The sequence below is a fragment of the Girardinichthys multiradiatus genome, chromosome 20 (genome assembly GCF_021462225.1).
Source record: "Girardinichthys multiradiatus isolate DD_20200921_A chromosome 20, DD_fGirMul_XY1, whole genome shotgun sequence".
Classification (NCBI taxonomy): domain Eukaryota; kingdom Metazoa; phylum Chordata; class Actinopteri; order Cyprinodontiformes; family Goodeidae; genus Girardinichthys; species Girardinichthys multiradiatus.
Genome location: NC_061812.1, coordinates 933,590 through 940,817, shown reverse-complemented (window position 1 = coordinate 940,817; position 7,228 = coordinate 933,590).

Genomic DNA, 7,228 nt, shown 5'->3' with positions numbered 1-7,228 from the left:
CTCTGGCTTTCGGGTGATTTTGAAGTTCACTTCCTCCTGTCTTGCTGGTTGTTCTAGTAAACAAAAACACCTTTTAAAATTATTTAGAAATCTCAAAATTATCATTACTCCAATTAAAAGATATTTTTGGTCAAATGATTTGTTTGATTCAGAATTAAAAGCTTAGGACTTCGACTCAACTTGGGACTTGGGCTGAAAGACTTCAGTCTTACTCGTGACTAGCAAACCAATGACTTGGTCCCACCTCTGCCGATTGTTGATGCACATCACCATCTTCCATCATCAACACCAAAGATCTACCCTGAAAGGTTTTTTTCTATCATGAAACTGAATGTGAACGAGTTCAGATGATGACTTCATGGATTCATTCAGCTTTAAACTGTGCGAACAGAAGATTGAACCAGTTCTTGTGACGACTGAACTTGCACCATAGCAGAAGTCTCAACATTTTAAAACCTTAAACATGAAGCCAAACTTTCAAACATCCACACATTTAACTTTGCTTGACTTGTTTTCATCCATTGAAGGATGAAACGTTTACCTCACTGGAGCATCTTTCAGCTAAATTAGACTGGATGAGGCACACCGTGGTTACTGGTGACCCATTAGAACTACTGAAGTTTCCAGATGATCTTATTGTGGCTACAAACTGAACTTGTTGCAGTTCCTCTTCTGGTTCTGCTGCAATCAAACATGTTGTCGTGTCGGACTGCAGGATATCGTATTTTACCAGTTGGAGGTTGTATGTTGGCTCATGGTGAATCAGGTTTCTCACGCCGTTCCTCCACACTCCGTCTCTGCGTATTGTTGCCTTGGCACCAGGCTGCAGGGTGAAGGAAATCACCCTCTGCTGGTAACCCCGCCCCTCAGAGGCTCTTGTGGATACTTGCATGTGTCACTCGCAGCAGTCTTTGCTTCCCCTCTTCCTCGTCATCCTCCAGCCTCCTCTCTCTCATTCACACCTCAGCAGCTCAGGCTTTGGTTGTTAACATGAAAGCATTCATTCCCTCTCAGTGTTTGCAGCTTTCTCTCCCCCTGGCTTCATCATCCTTCCATTCATCTCTTTACATAAATCACTTTGTTTTCGTCTGCTTTCAGAATCCAGTTAATTTCCCCTCTATCCACACTTCTCCTGTAACCTGCTGTCCGAGCTCCTTCCGCCAGCCTTGTTTTATTGTGGTTCACAATGTTGTGCAATCAGGATGCTTATATTATTTAATATTTAATTAAATAATCATTTGGACTGTCAAGTATGTATCAGTACTGTGTATACTAATAAATATACATACAGTTCAAGTAAAAAAAAACTTATAGAAAATAGTCCTGCTGTTAAACCTTCATAATTTCTTAACTTCAAAAAGATAAGAAAGAAAAAGATAGAACAGAATAGAAGATGTTGGAAATGATTTACTGTCTCCAGACCTTTTGGTTTGATTGATTTTAGAGGGTTGATTCTGGACTGTAACGGATAGCCATGTCTGTTGTTATGAACTCCATTACTTCAGTGAGAATTTTTGTCTGTTGGCGCCAGTTTCCACCCCACTGGTTTTATTGCATTACTTTTTCTTAGGTCTGTTCTCAGTTTGAATGTTCAACACACTAACTTTACCTTTTCTTTCTCTGTCTGAACGGACACACGTCTCCCACACAAGCTGGGCATATCTACGCAGCTCCAGCATGGAGAGGTTCTCTGTCCTGCAATGCATGGTTGCATCATATTCCACATTCTCATGGAGGTTATGAACAAACAAAGACTTGAAAGTGTGGTCTTCTTCAAGACCTGGAGAATGACGTCCCTGAAAATAAGCAACTTTCAAACGGTGGAAAAATTCTCAAGAAGACAATGTTCAACCTCAAGTAGGTAAACATCAACATTTGACCCCTGACTACATAGATCAAAAACCTCTTTGTCCTTAGCAAGGGACTCAAGCTGCTTAAAACGGACACAGTGCTCACAAGGTGGACCATGTCCATCTTAAAAGTCAAGCTGGTTAAGTTCATGAAAAGGTGGAGATCATGATCTAACCTCTGGGGAAGCAAAGGAGATTCTCATGATGTAAATGAGAGCTTTTCAATGAGTGGACTTGTGCATGTGGTGGTTAGGTTGGATTGAGTCACCTTAGGGGGCAACAGAGAGTGAGAACAGAGAGGGTTGCGAGTCAGGCTGGGCAGCTGCTTTACCCTCCCATTTGGACCACCTGCACCTTCTGAGTCTCTGATTCTCTTGGTGGTTGTCTACTGCAACGGGATGGGGCAGGACACCACTGAAAACCGACTGACTTCCAACACTTTGTTTAGGGTCTGTGGAAGTACACTGGGTCAGCTAAACACTTGATGTGTACTAAATTTGGGAAGGATAGACTCTGACCTAGGTTCTGTGTTAGACACTGGAAACCTGCTGTCTGAGTCTGTCTCCTGCTGTGACCGAGGCTGCTGCTGGGAGTGATTATGCAAATGATTTATCTCAGAGGTGAGAGTCTTCCCCATTTGGGATGCAGCCTTACTGACAGCATTAGCCTTGAGATCTTCATACTCTGCTTAAGCTTTTGAGAGCTTAAGTTTTGCAGCATTCCCTCATTGGAGGGTTGTCTGATGATCAGTCTGTAACCAATATTATCCTTTAGCTTCCAGTTGTGACTTCTGCTGATTCCACAAGGTAAGCTGACCAACAACATCTGAAATCCGAATGTCTTTAGTTGGATTTTCAATTAAATCATGTAATCTTTTTATCACAAGCACAAGTTCAAATGATTTAAATCATTCCACTCATCTGGACACACAGATGAGACCAGCAACAACAACCTTCTGCCTCTCCATGTCTGCTGAGTCCACAACGAAGTTTGGTTCATTCTTGCAGACACTGCAAAACAATAACAAAGTTATGAAACTATCACAAAAGCAACAACACTACCCAATAAATGTATGTCCAGCCCCCGCCCTCCCTTTGCAGCATGGTGCAATATGCTGTAAATGTAAAAAACAAATTACTATACCTTCAATTCAATTCAGTTCAATTTAGTTTTATTTATATAACGCCAATTCACAACCGATGTCGTCTCAAGGCTCTTCACAGTCAGGTTCATATATTCCAATTAATCGTAATCATTGAACAGTTCAGTCAGATTCAGTTATTTATTCAAATTGGATAAAAAGTTTTTCTATCTAAGGAAACCCAGCAGATTGCATCCAGTCAGTGACTTGCAGCATTCACTCCTCCTGGATGAGCATGTAGAGACAGTGGACAGTCACTGGCGTTGACTTTGCAGCAATCCCTCATACTGAGCATGCATGTAGCGACAGTGGAGAGGAAAAACTCCCTTTTAACAGGAAGAAACCTCCAGCAGAACCAGAACCAGGCTCAGTGTGAGCGGCCATCTGTCATGACCGACTGGAGGTTTGAGAGAACAGAGCAGAGACACAAAGAGAACAAAGAAGCACTGATTCAGGAGTACTTTCTATGGGAAGGAAAAGTAAATGTTAATGGATGTAGCTCCTTTAGTCGTTTCATCTAGAAAGAAAGAACAGATAAACTCTGATCCAGTTTTCAAGGTTAGAGTCTGAAAGAGAGAACATAGAGTTAGTTACAGTAGAAGCTCAGTCAGTAGCCATGTCTAGGAGAGAGAAAGGGTTAAACACTAAAAGACAGGGCTATGTGGATCATCTGTAGAAGGTGAGCATTAAGTTGTTGCCAGCAGAAGCTCGGACGATTCCCCTCTCCAAAAAGGTGTCACAGGTAGACACAGAGTCAGGCCAGGTGTAGCTTCTAGGAAGAGAAAAGAGAGAACAAAGTTAAAAGCTGAAATAACAGCAAATAATGCAGAATTGGAGAGTAGTGTGAGAATGTAGCGAAGAGGGTGAAAGTGGTCATTATGTCCTCCAGCAGCCTAAGCCTATAGCAGCATAACTACAGAGATAGTTTCAGTTCAGATTATTTAGTTAAACGGCGCTTATTTACAACAATGTCGTCTCAAGGAACCTCACAAAGGGTCCCACTGATGGTCATTGTTATACTAAAAACCACAATGATTGGGATACCTCTCTCTGTCAGACTGATTATAACCATTGGAAAAGAGAAGGTGACATACAGGTAGCAGAAATGGAGGGTGTGTTTACACCTCAACCATAACTGAGCCGGTTTAGGCTAAACCTGACTCCCCCTTACTCCAACCAACAGGGAGGGAGGAAGGCTCCCTCCCTGATAAACTAAGCCATTCTAACTATAAGCTTTATCAAAAAGGAAAGTTTTAAGCCTAGCCTTAAAAGTAGACAGGGTGTCTGCCTCACGAACTAAAACTGGGAGCTGGTTCCACAGGAGAGGAGCCTGATAACTAAAGGATCTGCCTCCCATTCTACTTCTAGAGACTCTAGGAACCACCAGTAAACCTGCAGTCTGAGAACAAAGTGTTCTGTTAGGAACATATGGACCAATCAGATCTCTGATGTATGATGGAGCTAGATCATTAAGGGCTTTATATGTGAGGAGGAGAATTTTAAATTATATTCTGGATTTAACAGGGAGCCAATGAAGGGAAGCTAAAATAGGAGAAATATGATCTCTCTTTTTAATTTTCAGCAGAACTCTTGCTGCAGCATTTTGAATCAGCTGAAGGCTTTTAACTGCATTTTGTGGACATCCTGATAGTAAAGAATTACAATAGTCCAGCCTTGAAGTAACAAATGCATGGACTAGTTTTTCAGCGTCACTCCTGGACAAGATATTTCTCATTTTGACAATGTTCCGGAGGTGAAAGAAGGAAATCTTAGAAACCTGTTTAATATGGGATTTAAATGACATGTCCTAGTCAAAAATAACACCAAGGTTTTTACTTTATTATCTGAGGTCAATTTAATGCCATCCAGGTTAAATGATTGACTAAGCAGTTTCTTTTTTAAAGACTCCGGTCCAAAGACAACAACTTCTGTCTTGTCTGAATTTAGAAGCAAAACATTTAACGTCATACAAGTTTTTATATCTTCAAGACATGCTTGTAGTCTATCTAACTGGTTGGGCTCATCAGGATTTATGGATAAGTAAAGCTGAGTATCATCAGCGTAACAGTGAAAATTTATCCCATGCTGCCTGATAATTTGACCTATTGGAAGCATATATATAGTAAAGAGAATTGGCCCAAGTACTGAACCCTGTGGTACTCCACAATTGCAGTGGAGCTTCACGACTCACCCTCCTTCTGACTGGGTGGATTAGATTAACCAGTACTTAGATCTGGCAATAAATCTTGATCTTTACCAAACACAAAATAAACCCCAAAAAATTCTGAACAAACAGAAATACATCAAAATATTCAGTCAGATACCAAAATAAACTGCAAAGGGAATTCAAGTTTTAATTTGTGGTCTTACAAAAAACATCTGGAAACAGATGTGCAGCGAAATCTGGCTGGACAGTGAGTTTAACTGTAAAGTTATACATCAAGTATCAAGCTGCTGAAGGACGTTCTGAAACCAACATCTTTGTGTTCTTTTTAATGTTCTGTTTAATTAGAGCCGTCCCCCTTGCTTCGTTAACATTGATCACTGTCTTGGGGCTGTGCTCTCAAGAAGAAAGTTATCCATGTTTGATTCAACACTGAGAGCTTCCTGCAGCTTCTCAGACACTCTCTAAAATGCATGAACCATTTGAAACTTAAGCTACTGTCTGATTAAAATGAGACTCTGGAAGGAGCTGACCGGAGCAGTTATTTTGGTAACCATGTTAGAGATCTCCAGCCAACATGGCTGCTTTCTGATCTCCTTGTATTCTGACTCTGGAGTGCAGCCATCGGCCCTGACAGGCTTGGAGGTTAGGAGACCAGAAGAGAGAGGAAGAGCCAACACCAAACCAGGATTTCATTTGAGTTCTGCAGCCACAGACGGCTGCAGGGAGAGGAGAACACAAAATACAGAAGAGATAGAAGGTTTGAGAGCTATAAAAATAGGCAATCAGTGCATTTTGTGATGTCTCTAAACAGCTGAGGTTAGCTTCCCGCTTTCTGACATGATATTAAAGTCAATGTTTGTGTAATAATAATCAGAGAAAGAGTTTAAATGTTTTCCTCTTCTTCTCATAGGCTTTCAGACAGAAGATGCAGTGATATCTGCTCCTCAGAGATTATTGGACAGTTTCCTGTAAGGTTAAAGTCTCAGTCCAAAACTAAGCAGCATGATGAATTTCTGTGTCCTTGACTCTCACACCGCCCTCACTCTCTCTTTGGAACAACTTCCTCCCACTGCTACAGGGCTTCTGCTAAATGTCAAGAATGAAGCGTTCACAACTCGTTCAGCACTGCAGAGCTTGTTGGTGTCTGGATAACTGATTGAGCTCCATTTACAGCATAAAGGTCATTAGGTGCTGATGCTGATGTTCTGTCTGAGACATCTGGATGCTGATGTCTCAGAACATCTGAGATACGTGGAGTGTCATGGTCATGAGAGGTGGGAACCTCAGAATCTGGCATAGACAACAGATTCTCTGATGGGTCATATGTTCTCCTTAACCACCAGTTTCAGGTCTGCCGTATGAATCAGTCTAATTAAAGATGAGGATCCACATGGATACCAGTGATAGAGATGTAAATAATTTGATCTGCAGCAAATGATACAATTTCTAAATGCTGTAATGACACCATCAGGCAGCTGCTGAAGTCCCTGACCGTCAATCAGATCTGTGTGAAGATCAGCCGAATCAGAGGTTGTCTCCTAGATCCATGGACAGCAGGCTTCCCGGTCGCACCAAGAAAGGAACATCTTCCTGTGCAGCAGCATGTAAAGAACTATGATAGACATGTTTGCCTCGCCCCGTGTAATTTCACTACATGTCTTAGGGCTGCTGGCATCAGCAATACCAAAGGTTCACTGCACCATGTGTTCACTGCTATTGACACCAGAGCACATCTGGATCTGTTTGTTTTGAGCGAGGACGTCCAAGATAAAGTATGTGTTTTTTGTCTCACTTCTACACTTCTTCTCTATCTCATTTTTCTGTTTGTTTCTTACGATTTTCTTTGTTTACAGTTTATTTGAATTTCTTTCCCAAAGTTTTGTCTGGTGCTGCTCATCAAATACGTTGTATCCGCCGCCCTCAGTGAGATCACGCCGTTTCTGAATGCACCTGAGATCCATATAGTCATGCTCCAGGTATTTGAAGGTGGTGATGTTTCTGACATACTACCATGCAACCAGGTCACATGCTCCTGCTGCCCTCTGATTGGCTCATCAAGTCTCCAGATGC